Source organism: Vicugna pacos, chromosome 1 (assembly GCF_048564905.1).
Source record: "Vicugna pacos chromosome 1, VicPac4, whole genome shotgun sequence".
In the NCBI taxonomy this organism is placed as follows: domain Eukaryota; kingdom Metazoa; phylum Chordata; class Mammalia; order Artiodactyla; family Camelidae; genus Vicugna; species Vicugna pacos.
Genome location: NC_132987.1, coordinates 101,327,880 through 101,353,387, shown reverse-complemented (window position 1 = coordinate 101,353,387; position 25,508 = coordinate 101,327,880).

Below are 25,508 nucleotides of genomic sequence, written 5' to 3'. Positions count from 1 at the left end.
TTTCCTCCTCTGGAGTTTTCTAAATCATGATTGATAGTGAAAACAAAAATTAAACACTATCTGATGTGGTTCTAAATGTATGCAGAAGAAATATTTAAGAAAATTATATTATAAATAAGTAAGGATAAAGGTACAAAAATGGAGGTAATATTCATATACTTCACCTGAACTGGTAAAATGAAGATACCAGTAGACTGTGATGTGTATGTATAATTTAATATATAAAGCAACCACTAAAAACTACATAAAGAAATACACTGAAAAACACTAGGTAAGTCAAAATTCTAAACTTTGTTTAACTAACACACATGTGGGTAGGAGAAATGAAAAGCAAAAAAAAAAAAAACCCAGAAAACAAAATATAAAATGGCAGACTTAAACCATAGCATATCAATAACTAAATTCAGTGTAAATTGTCTGAATGTATCAATTAAATTGCAGACATTTGCACAGTGAAGTAAAAAAAAATGGCTCAATTATATGCTATCTACAAAGAACTCAATTCAAACAAGATGATATACACAGGTTGAAAGTAAAATGATGGAAACAATATATATCATGCAAAAATTAATCAAAGAAAGCAATATCAATGTCAAGTAGATGAGACTTTGAAGCAGAGAAAATTACCAGAGATAGAGATGAACATCACAAAATGATAAAAAGAAGACAAAACAACAAGAAGACATAACAACCCTGAATGTGTATCTACCAAACAAAAGGGCTGCAAACTGTGTAATGTGAAAACTGGTAAAATAGGAAAGAAAAACAGACAAAGCTATGATTATAGTTGTAAACTTCAACACACTTTTCTCAACAATTGATAAAACAACTAGACAGAAAATAAGCACAAATATAGAACTCAACAACATCATCAAACAACAGGATCTAATGGACATTTTTAGAACATACCACCCAACAACAGAAGAATATGCATTCTTTTCAAGTGCCCACAACCAGATGCCAAGACAGGCCACATCCTGGCCTATAAAACAAATCTCAACAATTAAAAACAAATGAAATAATACAGTGTGTTTTCTGACCAAATGAAATCAAAGTAGAAAACAAAAAAAGATAACAGAAAAATCTCCAAACTCTTGGAAAGGAATCAATACACTTCTAAATATCATTAGATCCAAGGGGAAGTCTCAAGGGAAAAAATGCACTGGAGTGAATAAAAATGAAAATACAACACAGCAAAATCTGTGAGAGAACACTCAGCAGTGCTCAGAGGGAACTTGACAGCACGGACTGCATATATTGGAAAAGAGAAAAAGTTTCAAACTAGTAGTCAAAGGTCCAACTTCAAAATCAAGAATAAGAAGAGTAAAATCACCCTAAATCAGAGAAGGAATCCAAGTAATAAGGATAAAAACACAAATAAATAAAACTGAAAACAGAAAAGTTATAGGGAAGATCGACGAATCCATGAGTTGTTTCTTTGGAAAGATTAATAAACTTGGCAGACCTCCAGCAAGACTGACAAATAAAACAGAAAGAAGACACAAATGATCAATTTCATAATAAAATTAGATATGTCACTACAGACCCTTGTGGACATCTGAAAACAATAATGGAAAACCACAAACACTAAACATAGAACCTAGACAAATAAGATGAAACAGACCAATTCTTAAAAAACACAAATTACCACAACTCATCCAATATAAATTAGATCATTGGGATAGCCCCATAACTATTTTAAAAATTGACTAGTTTAGAACTTAAAAACTCCCTCAAAAAGAAATCTCAAGTCTTAGACAGTTTCGTTGAATGATTCTAACAAATATTTATAACAGACTTAATGCAAATTCTAAAATTTTTTTTGAGAAAATACAATAGAGAGCAATTCCCAATTTATATTATGAAAATAATATTGTCTTGATAATAAACCCAAAAACAGTAGAAAAAGAAAAGTATAGACTAATATCCCTCAAGAATATGGACTTAAAATCCTTAATAAAATAAAAGGAATTATAGGCTATGACAGTTGAGGTTTATTCCAGGGATGCCATATTCAAAAATCAGTCAATATAATCTATCATATTTACAGGCTAAAGAAGAAAGATCACATGAAAATATGAATGGATGCATTTGACAAAATTCAGGCCCCATTCACGATTGAAAAAGCTTTGACAACTAGGAATAGAGGAATTTCCTCAATTTGATAAAGATCTGCCACAAAAAAACCCCCCTATAGTCAACATTATACTCAATGGTGAAAGACTAAAAGCTGTTCCCTAAAATCAGCAGTACGGCAGGGATGTTCATTCTCACCACCCTTATTCAACACAGTGCTGTAAGTTCTATTCTAGCTAGGGTAATAAAGTTAAAAAAATAGATACAAATATAATAGTAATGAACATCACTCAAAAATTATATATTTAGGTATAGGTTCAAAAAACAATGTACCAAATGTTTATGCTGAAAACTATAAAAATGCTGATGAAGGAAGTCTAAGAGATTTGGAGAAACATATGTTCACAGATTGCAAGTCTCAACAAAGTAAAGATGTTAATTCTTCCCAAATTAATATGTGTAGGTTTAGTGTAATTCCTATCAAAATCCCAAAGAGATTTTTTTCTAGAGACAGATTAAATGATTATAAACTTTATATAGAATTGCAAAGGAACTAGAACAGCTAAAACAATGTTGGAAAAAAATATGTTGGGAGAAATTATCCAATTTCAAGACGTATTGTGTAATAATATATTACTTAACATATAGATATATAATCTATATGATAATATATTATTAATAATAAACATAATATTAGATTACTATTTGATTGTAATTAAGACTGTGCGGTTATTGGCAAAGGAACAGAAACATCAATCAATGAAATAGAAGAGGGAATCTGGAAATAGATCATATATACATCCATAATCAATTTTTGACAAAGATGAAAAAACAACTTGATGGAGGAAAGACAGCCTTTTCACCAACAAATAATAGTGGAGTAATTAAACATCCACCAAACAAAAAAAAAAGGAAAAGAATACTTTGACATATAACTCACATTGACTCAAAATTTTAAAAATTTATTGATGTAACTTATTAATCTATTTTATTATTTAATTGTTGTATTTATTTATATTATTTTAACTAATTAATTAATTAAAAATAACTAAAAAACCTACTTAAAAATTAACTTAAATGTAAACATAAAACTATAAAACTTCTAGAAAATGCAGAGAACAAATTCTTTGGTATTTAGGCAAAGAATTCCTAGAATTGACACCAAAATCACAATCCATAATGAAAAACTGACACATTGATCTTCATCAAAATTAGAAACTTTTGTTCCATAAAAGTCTCCACTAAGGGGATGAAAAGACAAGCTACAGATTGAAAGAAAGTATCTTCAAACCACATATATGACAAAGGACAAGTATTTAGAAGATACAAAGAAATCTCACAACTCACCAGTAAAAAAATCAAACAATACAAATGAAAATGGGCAAAAGATAAGAGACATTTTATCCAAGAAGATACACAGATGACAAATAAGCACATTAAAAGATGTTGAACATTATTAGCCATTAGGAAAATGCAAATGAAAACTACAGTGACATATTACTACCCCTCTATTAGAAGAGCTAAAACTAAAAAAAGTGACAACATCAAATGTTGGTGAGGTACTGGATCACTCATATTATTGCTGATGGGAATGTAAAACAGCACAGCAATGCTGGAAAAGAGTTTGGCACATTCTTTTACAAACCAAACATATGTTTACCATACGACCCAGCAATTTCACTCTTGGGCATTTATCCCAAAGAAATGAAAATTTATGTTCATGCAAAAACCTGTACATGAATGTTTATAGCAGCTTTTTTCGTAATAACCCCAAACTGGAAACAACCCAGATGTTCTTCAATGGGTAAGTAGTCAAACAAACTGATACATCCATACTGTGGGATACTACTCAGCAATAAAGAGGAACAGATTACTGATACACACAATAACCTGGGTGATTTAAAAAGATATGCTGAATGAGAAAAGCCAGTCCCCAAAGGTTAAATTCTTGATGATCCCATTTCTAAATTTTTGAAATGATAAAATTATAGAAATGGAAAATAGAATAGTAGTTAAGATGTTACAGTGGGAGGGAAGCAGTGCACGTATACAAGAGCAACATGAAGAATCCTTTATGGTGATTAAAGTATTCTGTCTTGACTGTATCCACATTCCATATCTAGGTTGTGATATTGTTCTACTGTTTTTAAGTGCTAATTGGGTACATAATACTTGGTATCTCTTTGTAGTATGTCTTATAACTGCATGTGAGTTATCTCAACATACATAGTTTAATTTTTTTTTAAGTAACAAATACACTAAGGCAACTGCTTTTAACTGGCTGCTTATACTGTCCTTGTGTGATTGTAAAGAAAACTCTCCTGGAAAAATCTGAACAAACTAGCTGCCTATTGGTTTATTTGGACTTGAAATTCCAGAGTGCTAGTTAATAAACAAGGATTTCATGAGCTAGGAAAATTAGCTTGAGGAAATGTTCTTAATCAGGGGTCAGCAGACTTTTCTGTAAAGGGCCAGATATTAAATGTCGTAGGTGCTGTATGTCATATGGTCTATGTCGCAGCTTCTTGACTCTGCTATTGCAGTACGAAAACAGTCCAGATAATACATAAAGAATGTGGTAGTGTTCCAATAAAACTTTATTATGGACAACACAATTTTAATTCATCAGTTTTTGCGTACAAAATAATATGTCTGTTTTTTCAACATGAATAAATGCAAAAGCAATTCTTAGCAAGTAGAGTGTACAAAAATAGGTCCCGGAGTTGGCCCACCAAATATTAGTTTGTTGACCTCTGAGCTAAATTACATTTTAAAAAATCTTCTGTTGCCTCATGTTTCAGTTTTGTTTTCTTCTTGAACATCTTTTATATTTCAAAAGATGCTAACTGCTTACATTTAAGAATTCTCCCTTGCTGTCCTACCATCTATGTTTTCCTTTCTCATGTTGCCAAGGAATACAAATAGAAGTTTTACTGTTAAAATGTTGAATTTGGGACAGAGTAGAAAATTGAATAAAGGAATCTTTTCCCAATACTATCATTTGTTTAATTTTCTTCATAATTTTAGTGAGAAATAATGCTTCCTTTTACAGGGCCTCTCTGATGATGCATACTTTGAGAATCTTTAAAAGAAGACATTACATGAAGCCAACTATTTGAAAGGTTCAAATTTATTTAATCAGAAAATGTTTAAAAAGATAAGTAAAAGGGCTATTAGAAACAGCATGGCAGGTGTGGTTACAGGTATTACTTGTGCAGGAGTTCAGAAAAGACCCTCAAGATGTACCACTCTGGCATGTTGATTACTTTGAGCTAATGGCAAATGACAACTTGGTGGCTCAAGAGAAACGATTATGTCTCCCTTAACTTCCTAAAGCAATTTAAACTGGGGAGATTTTTCCAAGAGTTATTACAGGTAAATGCTATCTTAGTGGCCCCACTTATACAGCAGAGCAAACCTCTAATTATCAAACATCTGCTCTTCTCATCATCCTGTGAATGACCCTCCTGTCCTTAGAAGCCCATGCCTTCACTCCAACCCTTAGCTCAGGATGTAATACATACCTTATTTTCCCTTTTTGTCTTTGAACTTCACATGTATGTGGGGTTCTCTACAAACAAAATTAATTTTTATTTTCTCCTGTTAATCTTTCAAATGTTAATGTTAATTCTTAGAGTACCCAGAAGAACCTAGAAGGGTAGAGGGACGTTTATCCTCCTTCTTGACACTTGCATGGTGGTGGTTGGTGGGAGGGGGTGTAGGTAATGATGAGTAGAAATGTAAAAGTAGTAAAAAGCAGAAAAAATGTAGCTCATGACAATAAAAAGGAAACTGAAATGGTTAAATGAATTAAACAAAGAGGGTATTAGATGAGGCGGCTTTAAAGCCTTCGTAGCCTTTGCGAGTAGGCTACAAGCTAAGCCTGAAATGCCTCAAGGTTAAGAAATTGAAACCTAAGGACAACCAATCACAAATAGCCAACTAGCCTTTCCCAATTTAGGCAACGAATTAAGCTATGACCAATCAAGTAACTTCCTGGTTTTGCTCCTGTGTATTCTCTGTGAAGTCTATCCCCTAGTTCCTGTGGTGAAGCCCTTCTGACAGCACCCAACCACTTTAAGTTTGGCACTGGCAGATTCAAATCAATTTTTGCTCCAATTAATACTTCAAATGTTTAATATGCCTCAAATTATCTTATAACAAAATTAAACCTAAGTCAGAAAAACATAAAGCCACATTAAGCACAACAAGAAATTTAAAAGCAAAGCCTAGATGGGAGTAAGGACAGTAAGTAACAACTTGTATATTCTTGAAGTCAAAATACTCCATTTAGGCCATGTGAGTTAGGAGAAGGCTTCTAATGCAATTATTATTTTCATAAAAAATAAGATTTTTCCACAAAAAATGCTTAAAGACACATTAAAGCACAATTATTAAATCAGATAAATGAAGAACATTCTGGAGTCTTCAGACCATATTGTCTGACTTTCTTTAGAAAATGAGAATGAACAGAGAACAAAGCCTTTAAAAAAATTAACTGACTTCAAATAATGCAGAAAATTAAGTTGCTTATTAATTTTACCCTTATGATCAAATCAACATTGAGACTTATTAAGAAATTATGACCATCCATTATCTTTGTATCAGGTGGGAGGTGATGAAAACATTTCAATTGAAATGAGAATTTCTAAGTAAAAGTGATTTCTCAAAACATTGACCATAAAGTACAATGAGGTGTCATCATTACTGATACGAGTTAATATGTATACCTAAAAGTCTTATTAAAATCCTTCAACAGATTTGAATACAGAACATTTATTGAGCACTCTCAAATTATAGGTCTGGTACTAAGCAATTTTTGTGAATTGATTTAACTGATGATTCTAAGACTTCTCTAATTCAGCTTTAATGAGCGTGAAGTTCATACATGTATGGTTATCTTTGCTGGCATAACACATACACATTGGGAAAAAGAGAGTTGTTTTTAAGTGTGATAACATTGGTGTTTTAAATGGCTTAGAGTTTTTAAACCACTGCTTTTGCACCAACTATGGAATGGTACATTTCAACTTTTATTTTTCCAAAACAGAGAAACTAAATAATATGCAATTCTCGGTATATGGATCTTTTCTAAGTAATTTTAAAAATGCCTCTTTTGCTGCTTTTGGATATCTGGACCTTCTCAGATCTAGAGATCTGGTCCATAAGTAATTAGCAGATTCTTTCAGGCTTTGGTTAGTTTCAGAATTTGGGGGACAAAGATCACCTCCCTGGAAACATATAAACCAGATTATAAGTACCTTAAATGAATTGATTTCAGATTAAGAAAAAAACATCAAGCCCATAAATTCAGTGTACATCATAAATGCTCTCCTTGCATGGAATTTTTAATCATTTCTAGCACTATATTAAGAATTGGAGAAGATGAATCATATTAAGTTTAAAATGAATAAATTTGGGTAGTTAAAAATGTTGCAGTCTGGTAAAATTGTTAGTTGTCTTATTAATTTGACTTTTTTAAGAAGAGCATTTATCTTAAATATGCATGATACTTGATTTCCTGGCTCACATACAAGTGAGGCTCACATGTTAAGCATGGTAGTCTTAGAAGCCTGGCATCTTTCTTGCCCACTTAGTAGCTATGCCTTATATGTCAACTAATTTCAGATTTTATGGAAATGAAGGGCTATAAGAACATATGTTTAGCAGAGTGGAAGTTTTTATCAGAAGAGTTAAGCAACAAAGTCATAAATAGGCAAGACTTTCCTTTCTACTTAATAGGACACACTTACAAAGGCTCTCTCTACTTGATACCAAATATCCACATGGATTCACCAGTTGCATCCCCAGAAATAAGTGGTATAGCCTTTGGAAATACACAGGGCATGAGTCAAAAGTATTCATTCAAAATCCAATCCCAGGACTGAGGCGATATTGGGAGTGCTGTTGGGAAGGGCCTGCCACTCAACTGGGAACACCTGATCATTATATCTTATTAGCAACTGGATTATTTGATATGAGTGTTTTTCTGCAGCCAAATGAATATGCTCAAGTGACGTCCAAGTGTAATGTAAGAATGCTTGATGAATCAAAAGAGAATAATTATTCATTAACATCATCCCAGAAAGGCAGACGCAATCCATTCTACAATGTATTTAAGTATCTAACTGTACATAAGGAACTGCACCTCGGTTTTCTGTTCACCACATCTTCTTCCACTGTCTGTTCTCAATTATGGCTAGCATAGTCTGCTTTTGAAAAGTCACATATGACCTGACTTTACCCTCATGCATGTACTGTCAATTGCTGATACATTAAAATAATTTTGATTTCAGATAAAATTGCCCTCAACCTCCTCACTAACTTGCTGTTATGCTGGTGCAGCGTCATCCTCTAGGTTCACATATCTGCTCTGTGTGTGTGATGACAGATTCTCCTTAAAAGGAATGTGGTTGAACAAGAGTGGGCAGAATTAGCAAAACATGGCTTATTCATACGCTGCCATCTGTAGTCAATTGTGTTAAATTTATTCCAGATTTATAATGGGAATGCTTCAGATTAGTCCCATATTGATGGCCATTGGCCCAAAACATCAGTTTTTACATCTTCTTTATCTCTCTAGAACCAAATAAAAATTCCTTGGGATGCTTACATTTGGAATCATCTAATGGGCTACACAAAGAACTCACTGTTCATATTTTGCATGCAATCTTTTTTCTATTAGCATACTAGTATGAGTGTATGAGTGACAACATTGGTTTTTGTTTATAAACAACCTTCATTTTGTAAGTAATGCAAGAATAATTTTATTCCTGTTAACTTCATGAATTAAGAGCATTTTTAACTTCACAAAACACCATGTGTAACTTTAAAAAATGCAAGTGATTTGTACATGTATTGAACCCACTTCAATCAATTCTTTCTTCTATTGTTCCTCAATTCCTTAGCTATAAAAACATTACAGGACTATATATTTTATGTTATATTATCAGAGAATGGAATATCCCACAAATTGTTTTTCACTAATAGAACTTTATTCTATAATAGGAAAATAATTTTTAAGCATAAATATGCATTTAGAATACATTGCATATTTTATTTACTAAAAGGAATATATTCTCATAATTTTAGGTTTCTAGGTATATTCAGTTCTCTTGGTGTCATTATTACAGGCATTGATTATTAAACTCTGGTTGAATATAGTGTCCCAGTTCTGTAATAGAGCAAGATAGTCATTCACACATACACACACACACACACACACACACACACACACACAAAGCAACAGAATGAAAAGACAAGCCACAGACTGGGAGAAAAGATTTGCAAAAGATCTCATAAAGGACAATTATCCAAGATATACAAAGAACTCTTAAAGTTGAACAATAAGAAAACAAATAATCTGATCAAACAGTGAGCCAAAAACATTAACAGAAAGCTCACCAAGGAAGACATACAGATGGCAAATAAGCATATAAAAAGACATTCTACATCAGTCTTCTCAGGGAAATGCAAGCTGAAACAGAAATGAGATACTAGCACACACTTACTAGAATGGTCAAAATTTGAAGCACTGACAGTACCAAGTGCTGACAAGGGTGTGGAGCAACAGGACCTCACATTCATTACTGTGAGAATACAAAATGGTACAGCACTTTGGAAGACAGTTTGGCAGCTTCTCAAAAAATTAAACATACTCTTACCACATGATCCAGCAACCACACTCCTTGATATTTACTCAAAGAAGCTGAAAACATTTATCTCCACACAGCAACCTACACACTTCTGTTTACAGCAGCAGGTTAGCGGGAAGGGAGAGTGATTAGGCAGAGCACAGAGGATTTTCAGGCCAGAGAAACCACCTAAATCCTAGAACGGTGACAGATGTCATACATTTGTCCAAACCCATAGAATGTATAACATCAAGAGTGAACCCTATGTAAACTTCATGGACTTTGGGTGACAATAATGTATTAAAGTAGGTTCATCAATTGTAACAAACTTACCCCTCTCATGGGGGATGTTGGTGATGGGGAAGGCCATGCATGCGTGGGGACTGGGAGCATGTGGGAAACCTCCATATCTTCCTTCCTCTCTATTTTGCTGTGAACCTAAAACTTCGGTAAAAACTAAAATCTATTAAAAAAAAAGTGCTCCCTTAACTTGCCACAGCATTCAGTGCCTAGATAGCCTACTGCACTTAGTGTAAAGTTAATATAGTTTTTCAAAGATATAATTTGATTATTTATCCCTAAACTACATGTTGTTTACACTCTTATGTACTTTGTATTACATGTTATATTGTATATTTTTTATAATTTGAGTGTCAGTGATGTCATTTACTTTTCTTTCTTTGTAGGGATGTCTATGGTCTATTGATCAGGGTCTGTGTCAACCCTTTATTTACTGAAGTTAATCTGCTGTGGCAAAAATAAAAACAGATAATCAAGGCCTTAAAATAGTCTCTAAGTTTCCATTACTCCTTTAATAATTGATAAATACTGAGAACTGCATATGTGCAAGATGCTCTGCAAGAAATAGTACTACGTCTTCGAAAAGCTTAAAATCTTGTAGAAACAATAAAACCGGTCAAAAAGTTTTTTAACATAAGACCAAATGGTTTTCTTCCAAGACTTTGTGACAGTTGGCATATGTAGCTTTAATAAAAGTGGACTGTGACTGAGAACAGATGTAAAGAGCGAAGGGGTGAAAACAAAATCTAGAAGAGTTTGCTGTGCACCTAGACACTGATGGTTAAGTAAAAATATCGACATTAAGAATTCTGGGACGTATTTCAAAATTCATTCTGTGCTTTAAATATTACAAAAATCATATGCCTGATAGGATGTGTATTGCAAAAGTTTGTCTGGCATTCAGTGTGATGGTGTCTAGGAGGCACCAAAAGAAGTTAGCATTTGGTGCAGTATCTATTTTAGTCCACAGGCAATAACATACCCAACACAGTGCCAAAGATGGAAAAGAAAAAGATAAATTTCAGGTGTAATGAATGTACATGAATAAAATCATTGTTATTTGCATATTTGGTTTGAGTAAATAGTTCAAGTATGCTACAAGGTAGATTACATACCTTGACTATTTTCAAAAATAATTTTGAAATTGACTTCTAATGAGCAAATACCATGCACTGCTTGTTCAAATGCATGTTTTCTCATTTGAAAATAGGAAATGGTATGAAAAGAGAAAAATGTGTGTGTGGGGGTGTGTGTAGGGTTTTTACTTACAGTTAATACTGTCCTTTGTATTATAATGTTTTAAATTTCAAAGAACAGAAACATCTTACTATTTGTTATTTTAAGACAGAAAAGAGTAAGACCAACAAAACTAAAAGTAATATTTCTATGTGCCGAATATATGCTTTGGTTAAAAATAATCTAACGACTTAAAACTTGCTTTAGAAAACACAGCTTAGGCTGTAATCAGAGTTGGGTTCAGAGTTGACTATTTAATTTCATTTGGTTTATTCATTTCACAAACAGTACTTCAGTGATCACCATGTTTAACTGCCGTTGTTTGAATTTGATAATGGTGGTTCATAGGAGAAAGATTTCCAGGGTGCGGAGAATGGATCTATTTAACTATTCCATCTGAGCGTCTGAAATGTTAACACGTGCACGTGTATATGCAAGAATTTCCTACATATGTTGAGCAAGCATGGTCAATATGTTTCATTTCAAAAGGTTTATTGCTTAGATTATACTACCAAATGCCTTTCCCCATATACATAACAACACGCATCTAACAATGCATTTGTAAGGTCCTATCATGGTATTTAACTATTTATTTTAGAACTTGACCCCTCCTACTCCCTTCACTATCATTTGTCAAAATTATTATTGAAATTCCCTTCTTTTAGTAGGAATAGTGAATTATTGAAGTCATTTTCTTTCTACGGTTCTAGTTACTTATGCTTGCTAGTGATAGGGAAATAAGTATCAACTAAATTCAAGGAAGCGTGTTTTAAAGACTGGGGAGCTGCCATGGGCGGAAGTCTCCTCACCACTGTGAACACACCCACGTGCCCCATCTCCTTTACTCAGATACATTTCAACAGAGGCTGGAAAAGTGCGTGGATGGATCCTACAGAAGATATTGCCCTACTGAGACAGGACAGACCAGATAATCTGAGGCCCCTTTGGTACTGTGACTCTGGGTAAAGTCATTCAATCAAATCTCTGTTCACTTTCCTCTTCTTTGCATAAGGAATAAAGATAATAATTACTCCATTAGCTTGTCGAAAGGATTAAATAAAGTATTAGAACACGTCTATACATAATGAGCATTAGATAATGTTAGCTATCATAGTCATTTTTATGCCTCAGAACTTTATGCTCAATTGAAAATAACATAAAGCTATCTAGCAATATTTCCTAGCAGTATTTCTTATAAACATCAATGCTGCTACCATTATTATAAGTTTATATGATGCTATGTTTTACATCTATCATTTGATAATCATCACATCTTTAAAAATTAAGCAAAGCAGGTATTATTACTCTCATCTACACACCAGTGAACTGAAGGTCAGAGTGATTAATATACTTGCTTAAAGTAACATATCTGGGATATAAAACCCAGGAACCCAGGTCATCTGATTCTTATCCAGGGCTACTGTTTTTCACTAAGCATGCTGGTTTTTTTTTCAAAGCAAATCTTTAGCTTGCATTTTTTTTTCTTCCTATTTCTCCCTCTCTTTCTGTCTGTCTGTCTCTGTCTGTGTCTCTCTCCCTCCTTTTTCTCCCCTCTCCCCTGCCCACAATGGGAGTAGTAGAGAGAGGTGGAGACAGAATATAAAATTACTTTTCCAGTATAATTGTATTGAAGATTTTTTAGTCTTGTTTAGACCACTAGATGTTTTTTTTTCTTTTTGAGGGGGATAAAATTCACTGAAGATAAGTAAAAGCATTATAGGCTATTTACAAAATATTGAACATAATTCCCTATGTATGTATAACTGAATCCCTTTGCTGTATACCTGAAACTAATACAACATTGTAAATTAACTATACTTCAATTTTTAAAAAAGTTATAAAAATAAGTGAAATCAAATAGTTTTCAGTTTAGTGAATTCTGATTTTCTGGACTGTTTGCTTTATGCAGAAAACATGAGAAATGTGAGGAACATTTAGAGCTCTGTTTTGTCATAATGTCTAAAAAAGTGAATCAGTAAGACTTCAAGTTAAATTAGACTGTCATCCAATATTATTAACATAGCAAATAAACATACCAAGTGATGTCTTTTATGATTATTTCAACAATAGGCATAGTTTTAAAGTATTTTCTTATAGATTTCTCTATACAATTTTGAATCTTCACAATTAAAATTTATTCCTTTCAAATACAGCTGAATCAACTTGTTAATAATTTCTCCAAAGATCAAATTAAATCTATAAAGAATAATGGGACTGCATGTATTATTAAACAGGATTGCAGTAACTTAAAATGTCTATGAATCTCAGATTTCACAAAACTCTGTATACTTACCTTAAATGACAACTTGAAATTGAGATGTAAATTTAATTACTATTTGCATATAAATTTGGGTGAAACTTTTTTTGTAAGTCACAAATAGCACACAGGATTCTTAAAGATTTTCAAACAAAACATCCGTTACAATTAAATAAATTTTTATTTACTTAAAATATATATAGTGTTGCTTGATGTTTCATTTTTTAATATTCATTAATCTGTAATAAAGTTTCATTTAAGGCAAATTAGACATCTAGAAAATTCATAAAAACCGTATAATTATCCTAGTGGACTATACTGCGTGTATTTAAAGAGCAATTACAACTCAGTATTGTAATGGAAAATTATGAGTTTGGATTCATTATCAGTTTTTTTTCCTTACTAGGGGTATAACCTACTTTCTGTTCTAATCTATATTAACTCAGGTTAGTTGAAAAAGTAAAGAGTTTAGGCAGAAAGTGAAAGTTCACACTTAATAGTTATCATGAAAACTCATATTTGGGCCAAATGTCACTTGCATTAAAAATATTATGACACGAATAGAAGTTTTGAGAGTTTGAGTCATGAAATTAATACAGTTAATTTAGTCTGTTGTTTTAATGAATGAATATTCAGTTATATTGTCATACGATGCAGATAAATTAGGTAGGAAAAGTGATGAAGATGCATTGATTGTTAGAAGTTTTCTTGAGATCAGGAAAAAAACGAGAGAAAAAAAGTCCCAAGGAGGATCAAAAGAATAACATTGAATCATTTGTTTTCATAAGAGCTTTCTGCAGGTTCTAAAATACAGAAAAGGTTTTGTACTGGTAAAATCTTATAATCTTTTGCCTCTCTGAGGAAAGAGTGAACAAATGTGTTTAAGTAACCCAAATCCTCCTCCCACCTCTTTTATATTTACTGGGCTTATAAATCCATTTGGGAGGTTTTAATCCTATAATGACAAACATTTTTATTTATTTAAATTTGGAGACATATTTACTTCAAAATATTTGAGAAGTGGAGGAGGGGTTAGCCTCTCCCATTATAATGTAAACTCCATTAGGGCAGGGATATTTGTCTATTTTGTTGACTGCTATAACACAGGTGCGTTGAAGAGTGCCAGGCACAAAAGAAGTGCTCTAAATATGTGTCAAATTAATTGACATTGAATTGCTCTCACTTGTATAACCAAGTTAATTTCCCACACTAGTTTTTCTCCTTGGAAAACAAATTGTAGTTTTATGCCAAAGTTTAAACTGAGTATTTTCACTGATCAAAGCAATGTTCTGAAAAATATCAATGCTCAAAATCACAATTACAATGCAAACATATTCCTGGAGTCTTCCTCTATAGATCACAACAGGGTATAAATGCAAAATTGCTTTTATTAAAACACTCTTTCCATTTGGTATGCCATGTATTTTTTAACATCATAACTCAAGGATAAATTGTCTCTTCATTGTTAGTAATAAACGAGACACTATAAAATTTTACTACAGAGATTTTGGTTATACCATAATTTTGATGAGCGTTCCCACATCTTAAATTTACCAAACACCAGTTACAATGGTATTTCTAATCAAAAGTATGGGTGGGAAACACTGCAATAAAGTAAAACATTAAAGAGCTGAAATGCATTGTGGTATTGTGAATCCCCAAAAGGGAACATGCCACATGGTGTTAAAAGATGTATTTTCAGACAAATACTGTATGATTTCACTTATATATGGAATCTAAAAAAATGAATAAACGTAATAAAACAGAAACATAGTTACAGATACAGAGAACAGGCAGGCAGTTGACAGAGGGGAAGGGTTTGGGGGGAGGAAAGAAATAGGTGAGGGAGATTGAGAGGTACAAACTTTCAGTTGGGATACAGATGAGTCATGGGTTTGAAATGTAAAGTGCAAAGAATATAGTCAGTAACTATGTAATATCATTGCATGATGACATATTGTGACTAGATATATCTTGGTGATAATTTTAAAGTGTTTAGATACCAAATTACTATGTTGGGTAATAGGAACTAACATAGTGTTGTAGGTTAATTATACTTCAAAAACAAACAAACTCATAGAAAAAGAGATCAGATTTGTGGTTACTAGAGAAGGAAGTTTGGGGAAATGGGGGACTGGATGAAGGTTATCAAAAGGTACAAACTTCCAGTTATAAGATAAATAAGTACTAGCGATGTCATGTACAGGATGATAAATTTAATTAACATGGTTATATGCTATATATGAACGTTGTTGAGATAGTTAATCTTAAGGGTGTCATTATGAAAAAAATTCTGTTTCTTTAATTTTGTATCTATATGAGATGATGGATGATCACTAAACTTACTGTGGTAATCATTTCATGATGTATGTAAGTCAAGTCATTCTGCTGTACACCTTAAATTTACACAGTGCTGTATCTCAATAAAGCTGAAAGAAAAAAAAAAAAAACAAGCCAAAACCAAAAAAATAGTAAAAGCAAAAAGAAAAATAAAAGATTTTTTTCATGGGATCTCAGAATAAAATTATGTTGAGTCTATCATTAATGAAAATGAACCAGGAAAATTCTTTATTTCATCAAAAAATTTGCTTTGAATATGATTTTCCCATCATGGTATGTAAATTTTTCCAGTCCAAGCATTTCTTTATGGTCATGTTTATGACCACGATGTGGTACACATCATGTGAACCATCCACCCTCGGAAATTTGGGACAACATCAGGAAGGACCACCATACCACAGAGGTACACTGATTCTCCAAAAGTTTACAAGTATTTTTTTTTGCCAGAATGTACATAAAGTGTAAGTTGTGGTTTCTGGCATTTTCCCTGCTTTTTATCTTACACTGGCCATTTGTTTAATTAAAAAGATTTGATTAGGTGAGGTGAGGGTGGCAGGAATTCTTTCCCAGTCCTGATGATTTTTTTTTTCTTCTATGAAACAATCCAGGTCTCTCTCCTTCTCTTACTCAGTCTTCCCAGGGACCTATTCTGATTGATATGTTTGCAAGAAAAAAATACCCATGCATCAGTCAATCCCTTTTGCTATTCTATTTTCTTTGGGGTTGACCTTCTGCAAAAAGAGCTATCAGGCAATAAAATGGGGCCTGTCCCACTGAGGAGACCTAGATTTTCTAGTCTGAATGGTTGAGTAAGTTTTTCTGATTCTGAGGTTACTATGAAAAAGTCTGTATATCTCCGTGTCTAAGCTACATCCTCCAATCTAGTCCTGATTCACAACAAATGTGATATTTTGGCCTACCGTCTGCCTCCTCTTCCCCATGCTTTGTCTCATTTCACAGGTTGGCTCAGAACTCAAGGGAACCTGCAGGGAATGCTTCTAGCAGAACTCTTAAAGACCCTTATGATCTACTGAAGAAAAGTCAACATGTGATATTTTGCTTCACTTGCAGGTTGAAATAGATTCAATTTTTGGTTATGAATTAGTCTATTTTTATGGTCTCTTTAGAAAATTTTCAGTATTACTTATTCCTTAATGGGTCCTTTGAGGCCACAGAAAATTTCCTGAGTGTCCCATGGTAGCAGTACAGAGCGCATAATGGATACTTCTCTTCACACATGGACGTTACTGATAAACATTAACCAGCAGGTACTGTGTATAGTTGGGGATCTTTTTCAGGCATACTGTTGGATTTACTTTCTCTTGCCCAGTTTCACTCATGGTCAGTGGCATGCAGCTATGAGACAGTTGGCCTGGATTCGAACTCGAGTCTGTGACTCAAGAAGAGAGAAAACCTCACTGGCCCATCTGGGGATCAAACCTGGGTTGTGGCCTCATTAGCACCACGATTCAACTCACTGAGCTAATTAACCACAGATGTACAGTTGATTCCACTTCTTGAAGAATTACAGGTTGAAAAAATTGTGTCAAAATGCATTTAGGATGAACTTGGATGTGTTATATTAAGTATATTTGCAAAATTAAAAAAAATGGTTTTCTTTTTTTTCAGAAATGTTAATACCATTGTAGTAACTGCATCCAAAAAGAAAGTGAATCCAGAATAAAAAATACAACAATGCTTCCCCCACTTCATCCTCTATGCTACACAAACACACACACACACACACATACAAATGTCCAGTGGCATATGTAAGCACTCCCATGGATATACAATATTCTATGGTTACTTCTACACCACAGTTTTGATCAGTGCTCTTGGTTTTTACTACCTACTTCTTTTATTTATAAAGCAGTTTCCTTCTTTCTTCCCAAAGATCTTCAGACTCTACAGTTCATTCACTCACTATCCACCTTTTATTTCTCTGCTCTGCATTTTTCCTACTCTACATAGACTGATGGGCACAATTTATTCATGACGGAATATAGAATTTCTTGGGAAAAAAGCAGTGAATGAAATAAATCTAGTAAAATAATGTTTTCAATAAAGGATTACTAATAGTGTACTGAGAATATACACCTTGTGATTAGCAAATACATTTTATTATTAATTATATGGTTAAAATACATTAACAAGTCAATAAACAAAATACAGAAAAATAACTGGCTTTTCCACAATGATTAAGCTACTTGCAAGACCTGTACTACATTGTAAGTGCTTAAAGAGAGGCAAAAAGTGCCATGTACATCCAGAAATTACTTTTTCCTATTTTATTCTCTGCTTATAAGACAATCATATATTTGTGCCTTTTCAAGCTTAAAAAAAACGTGTAAGATTCTTTTCCTCACTTACTCTCTGAACAAAAATTGAAATATAATACAAAATCTTCTAACTTGTGAAATTTAAGTATAGTTTCTCACATTGACTTATTGAAAAAATTTATATGAACTTTTCTCAAGGAAAAGCATGAGCAATTTTCATATAAACTTCATGCTTATATATTTTAGAGTAAGAATTTCAAGCCCCTGGTTTGAACTGATCCCAATTTGACTTGTATTAATTCAGGATAGACAGATTTAAAAAATATACCGATTTTAAGGCTCTATCTCTGTAGCTTTTCTTTTTGTATGGTGCAATCTGGTGCAATCAAGTCTTGATCTTTACATTTTAATGTCTTAAATATGTTTTACACTTGTCTACTCAATAGTGTTCATTTCCTGAAGTAGTCATCACAAAACACTTATCAAATATTGCTGTACTTTTTATTCATCATTTGCTATTTTTGGTGTCACAAGAAGCTCCTGATGCCTTCCCACTCCATGATTCTGGCATAACTTCACTTCTATCATCTTGATGTTCCCATCTAAACTATTTACAGTTTCTCTTCATCATTAATAAGGAAGTCTTTTTTTTTCTTTTCTTTTTTAAGAAATTTCCACAATGATGAGTGAGTTTTAATTATTATTACATCTGTGGGAAATGAATGGATAAATTGGCCCGAAACAGTGAACTCTCCATGAAGTTTAAATTGATTCCCCACCTCCAGCTCCCCACTGCCAAGCTTTCTTAGGCGTTTTAGAGCCGAGGGCAATTGGGCTACCTGTCAGGATCATATCAAAGCTCTAATACAGTTTTTCTTCAGACAAGTACAACTAGAAAGGGAGGTTTCATCCCCCCACCTTTAATAAATGAAAAGCTTGTATTGCCCTGAGCAAATTCCTAGAGATTTTCAAATATAGGTGACTAATTACTTTCTAAAAGAGAAAGTTAAAGGCATTATTAAAAATCTACATTGTTCTGTCTATACGAAGGTAGTACAATACAGTATTATGGATCCACCAAGAGCGTGTACTTTGAATTATTTTCGAACAATGGCAGTTGAATTTGCTGAGCCGGATATATGTTCCCAGAGTATCCCCGTTATGAACAACAGCCAGTGCTTTTGAGGTTGATGGCAAAGGTTAGTGAGGCAGGGATGGCCTGGAACTGGAGACTGTGTCTGTGGAATAGAAGGGAACAGGTACATAATGGATACCATCTCCCATCATACTATCATAAAATAGAAGTTGCAACCACAAGGTTCAAAGAGGCCTAAAAAATACTTGCTTTATTAAATAAAATTCACACAATACTTTATTATAGCTCAAGAATTCTTCCATGACTGAGATGTAGAAATAATATACAGTAATATACATGAGTCATGTATATTATATGAATATCTGTTATATAAATAGCATTCTTTTTTAGGGAGGTAGAAATGGCAAAAATAGACTAACAGGTATACAGAGATTGTCATAAAGTTGTATAAATGTCCAAGGGAAAAATGTGTATTAAAAGCAATCGCTTGAGCTATCTAAACAAGTTACTTGGGTCACTTAATTGTCAATTTGTTGATATGAGGAAATCAGTTGTTAAAACAGCAGGACAAATGGAATTGACCAAGTTGCAGATGCAACGTGTTCATCATTGATATGTCAAAACCATCCTGTATTGACCCCCTTAGACAGGTCAGAGGCTATTTAGAAAAAGTCAGTATAAAATGGTTTCCATTCTAAAATCAAACAAAACAACAGCAGCAATGACAACAGTAAAACACTGTTTATAATGTTCACCCTCTAATTACAAAATGGACCTTATCTTTCCAATGGGCAAGAAAGAAAATTTCCCACATTATGGAAGGAATCCTCATGCTTGTATTGCTGAACTCTATCTCACAAATGACCTCTAAATGGCATTCTAATTGACAAGCACAGTATGAATTACTGCTTTAAAAATGGAAAATGTACTCCTTTGTTATTCATAAGATTCATATAAGCATCAAGCTCATGTCTTCATCAAATATGCTATTAGTTTAATTTGGAGCCTGCATTCTGATAATTTACAGAATTAGTGAAAAGTTAAAAGGCCTTCTTAGACATAGAGCTCAAAAAGAAATTCTATTAATTTAACTTTTTGCCATCTTTCTTGCAGCTAGCTTATTCTCCATGCTATGCATGGTGGATTGGTTCAGCTTCTCAGTAAATGGCATTTATGATACCATTGGGGGGTGGTATGCATTATGTGTACCTGCTCCCTTCTGTTCCACAGACACAGTCTCCAGTTCCAGGCCATCACTGGGTCACTAACTTTTGCCATCAACCTCAAAAGCACTGGCTGTTGTTCATAACGGGGATACGCTGGGAACATATATTCAGCTCAGCAAATTCAACTGCCACTGTTGGAAAATAATTCAAAGTATACACTCTTGGTGGATCCATGATACTATATTGTACTACCTTTGTATAGACAGAACAATGTGGATTTTTAATAATGTCTTTAAATAAGAGATAAAGAATGCATTAACGAAAACACATGTTGTTCACAGGACTAAGCCAGCAACCTTCAGACCAAACATACGAGGGCAGTTATAAGATCAAAATATAGATACTTGGTGTTATTGTAAATTAAATGCCTCAGGTAGCCTCCCTTTTCTAATTGCCACCACCCGAAGCTAAAAGCTTATCTCTCCCTCCACACCTGCACGGCAGCAACTGCTTCCTGCGGACTTTCCTGACTCCAGGCTGCCTCTCACCTTTCTTTCCACACTTCACCTGTCACCCGCATACTGCATACCAGTTCCAGACTAATGCATCTTAAATGCTACTTTCATCATGTTGTAACATTGCTTAAAAATCGACTGTGGAGTTCTACTTCAAACCACCCCAAACACAAACTTTTCTACGAAGCTGTCAAGGCCATACATAAACTGCTTGCATCATTCTCATCTAAATGTATTTACTGTGATTCACCAGCTTCTCGATCTCCTTCTTGCTGTCTCATTAACGGTCACATTCATTGGACACTGCATTCTTTCATGCCTGAGATGCACCTCATATAAAATGCCTTCCACTTTTACCTAGTTTCATGAACGAAGTGCTGCAGAGTCAACACCATACTCCTGATGCTCCCAGGAAGCACTCTCTTGTTACTGCCGCCATCCTTAGATCCCATCTCCTCTCAACTCCTCTCTCCCTGAATACGCTTCCCGGGGATGTAGCTTTCTGTTATTCAAGATTCTTCCATGTGTTTTAGGCACATTTCCATAATTATATCATAACACATTTGAAGAGAAGTACTATGCTAATTACTTCGGTATCTTTTACTTTATGACAAAAACTGTACTAAAATACAGCAAGCTCTTAAAATTATTGATCAATTGTAGTGCATTTCCACACAGCAGTAACAAATTACAGCATTATTTTCCTGCCCATTTCAGGATTCATAAAGCATTTTCTTCTTGCTTTTCCAGTAATGGAAGTGGTTTTTGAGGCATAACAAAATTTTTTTTTCTTTGCTATGGAAGTTAAAATTTGTCACATGGTACTGCTAATCTTAAAAAGGTAAAACACTTGTATATAAAAACTTCTGAATTGCCATACATACAGGGAGCACAGCGATTCAGAATCATGACAAGACACGTGAATAACAATCTCTGCTGACCTCAAAGTATACACCCGCACAAAAATGTAGACACTAACCCCCATTTATTACACACTACTTAAGGTTTTTGCTACTTCCTCAAAAGTCAGCACTTCTGTATTAATGGTATAAAGAAGTCTGGCAATAAATGTACCTTAAATAATTCAATTTTATTAAAGTATTATTCTTGGATTTCTGAAGAAATTTGATTTTCTTTCTTATTCTTTTCATTCTTTTAAAGTAAGTAATCTAGCATAATCTGGCAATTAAAGTTTTTTAAGCTCTGTGATCAGTAACAATGACACACACCTCAGGGGTGATCAATTCTTGTTAAACTGCACTAATGAGTAATGGATAAATTTAACCATTTTGAAAGGCTTTTATCCTTTTGTAAAAAAAATTCAGTTTATTATTTCATCTATTTCTTTAAATGCCATTTTAGAAATAAGCTCCCAATGAAATCCTTGTGGAATTTTATAGACTTATCAACAAGTGACATTCTAAAATCAGAAGGTACAACAATTCTATTTTGTAATTAGTACTTTAAAAAAAAAACAGGGATCGTTGGTAAATTATCCCAACCAACCAAAACAATAAGGGCTTTAATAGAAGCTCTCCTACATGAGACTTCTAATTTCTCTGGATCTCATTTTTTCCTTATGTTCACACAGATCTATCTTGTCCCTTCTTATTCAAGGGGCTAAGCTGCCTACTCTAATACCTTTGTGTATAGATTATCTTTGAAGAGGGGCTCATAATGAATACTGATATTATACAAATAACAACAGTGTTAATAATATTTTGTGAGATTCAGAATACATATTTTATTAATATTTCTAACAATAGTAAGATGTCTAGTGCTCTGAAAAGAAAAGCAGTTTAACTGCTAAAAAAACACACAGGGGTAGGAACTGAGAAATCTGAGAGCTTGTAGGAAATTGACTGGAAAGGTCAACGTCATGGGATGATGGGGGGAAGCCAGTGGGGGTATGTTTTCCTGGTGTATGTAATGTAAGTGTGCAAAGTATAGAGGAGAGCTGTGATAACCAATATATATGTGTTCATTTTAGCACTGTAGGATTATTTGCAGAAATATGAAATTTTTCTCACTTCAAATTCAGATAAAGCATTTTCAAAGAACAATAATCAAAAAAGGCATATTGTCTGTTTTCTTTGTAGAATACAGGACTACCGTTTGTTTTTTATACAACTCTATTGCATAGGAAAAGCTCAGCAAACACAGAAATCAATCAAGAAAACTCCACAATCTATAATATGTCTTCGTTTTACTTCTTCAAATTACTTTGGTGTTAAATTTAAAATTCTATTCCTATTTTTTCTGCTCTAAATTTTCTAAAATAACTTATTTTCAAATCAACATCAAAGAGAGTAGAACTTACACCAGTATTTCTTTGTTTCATCTGCCTTGAGAAAAATCTCAACAATTAATGATGTAATGCTTAACAGTCCCCTTTCTTAACCTGTTTTCAGCTCAGCAGCTTTTCACTGAAAGCTCCAGTTCAGTCATAGCAGGCATCTATTTCCCTGGAATTGACTATACCGAAAGCATTCTTTTAATAAATTAAACGTACTGGGCTCTGAAACTCAAATCATCTACTTAATATAGTCATGAGTCTGTTTTCTTTTCTCCAGCAATATTACAACATAATTAGATCCATGAATTCCAGTTTGTGAGCTCTATTTCATAGTCTCCTCACATTAAAAAGGGCAATGTTTAGTTTTATCTTATGAATTCTGTTACCATTCCCAAGTGCCAGAGCAAAAAGGATAGTAAACTTGACTAAAAGACACTGTCCTTTGAGATGAGTAAATGCTGGTCTCCTTGCCACAGTGTCTGCACGAATGCCCTGTTCATTTTGAGAACTTTCTGTATTTGCTTTGCTCCGGTTAGTTGGCATACTCTATCCCCTGTAAGAAAGTCATTGCTATGATTAGAGTTTATGCACTTGATGCCAAAACTAGCAACCAAAAAGTTAAAAATTAAAATATTTTGGTGGGTTATGTTTTCTTTTGTTTTGGGCTATAGGATTAAAAGAAATGGCCAGTTTAACTGAAGTGTTGATGAAGTACATTGTGTGGTCTGAAGTACTGTGGTCTGGTACCACCCAGTCAGAGCACTTACTAGAATACTTAGAATCTCAGGCTTGTCTGTATTCCTGACTCCCACGCACATTTCCTACACAGTATCTCTCTTCTTCACAAAGCAAAAGTAATTCATAGCAGTATGAGATGAAAGCACTGGAAAAATTTGAAGATGGGAGCTATCACTTCTCTGAGAAGTAGAAAAAGATTCTAATAATCAGGACCCTCCCAAAGGTAAAGATATAAATAATCCTCCAAATCGGTACTGAGAATTGTAAGAGACAGAACTTATATGTTGAAAATACTATCTCAAATTTCATCTACGATAGCTTCATAGATGATGAAAATGGTGGAAGTGGGGCAAAAGTATCAAGGAAGTTTCACAGTGTTGTTCATGCATGCTTATTGCAAGCAGACAAAAGAACTCTATTGCTATCAGGTCTAATCATTAGATGCAATTACGAAGTTTTAGAGGATGAAGAGAAGGGGTGACAGAAAAAGAGACTATGAGACTATGTAAAAAAGAGGTAAATTAAAAGAGAACAGAGATCAAAGAAAATAATGAAACCAGGAGACAGACTGATTAAAAAGAGAAATGCTGTTAACAAAGAAACCAAAAAAGCTAGCAACACATAGCACTTAGGTTTGTTTCAAATGGGAGCAAAAGCAAAAAAATTGAGGTTTGAACTGTTGAAAAGCCAACCTATGAGGCTTAGGATTTAATTTCAAACTCAGCTTTTCTCCATTTTTCTAGCATGGAGGTTTTCTTTTTTCCTTTTTAAAAAACAGTCTTTGATCTTTTGCCTTAACGAGTCCAGTCAATATGTAAAGAATCAAAATTGTGAGTGCTAATGCCCCTATTTTGTTAAACCAAGTATTAAACATTGTGCTATTTGTGTGGTCTGAAGACTATTGGAATAGTACTTTGTGTGACTGAGGTGTTTGAAGATGCTGGAAACAAAATGGCTAACCAGGAAGCCAAAGTAATTTTTTTTTTTTGCCAGAAAAACACTTATTTGTTTTAGATGAAGCAAGCTGAATAATATAAAAACATCAATTCTCTCCAATAGAAAGTTAATTGACAATTACATTTAAGTCAATGTCATTAATTAATGTGGATCCTGATAATTCGATATATGCTCTGAGAATATTATCTATGCTACTTTTCACTCTAATTTCACTTAATGCAATAACTATACTTTCTTTGAGTCCACAATCATAAATTAATAACACTTCAAAAAATTTAAATTCTATCTAGACTAGAGCATTAGCAAGTGTATTTCAGAGAAGTGCTTAAAAAGAACTTAAAAATTAAATTACTGATAGATTTCCTGCAGATAGTGTTGTAATTGGACCTACCACTGGTTATTAAAAGGACTATCATTATTTCCTGATTACTATGTGCAACTACTATGTTAAGTAAGATATAAATATACATACAAATGCAAATGTAAATATAAATATATATCCAAATGAGACAGGTGATATTAACAGATGGAAGAAAAAAATCCCTGATTTATTTGAAGTTACAGCCCTAAATACAAGCCAATACAGAACTGATTATTAAATCAATTGCTCTATTTTTC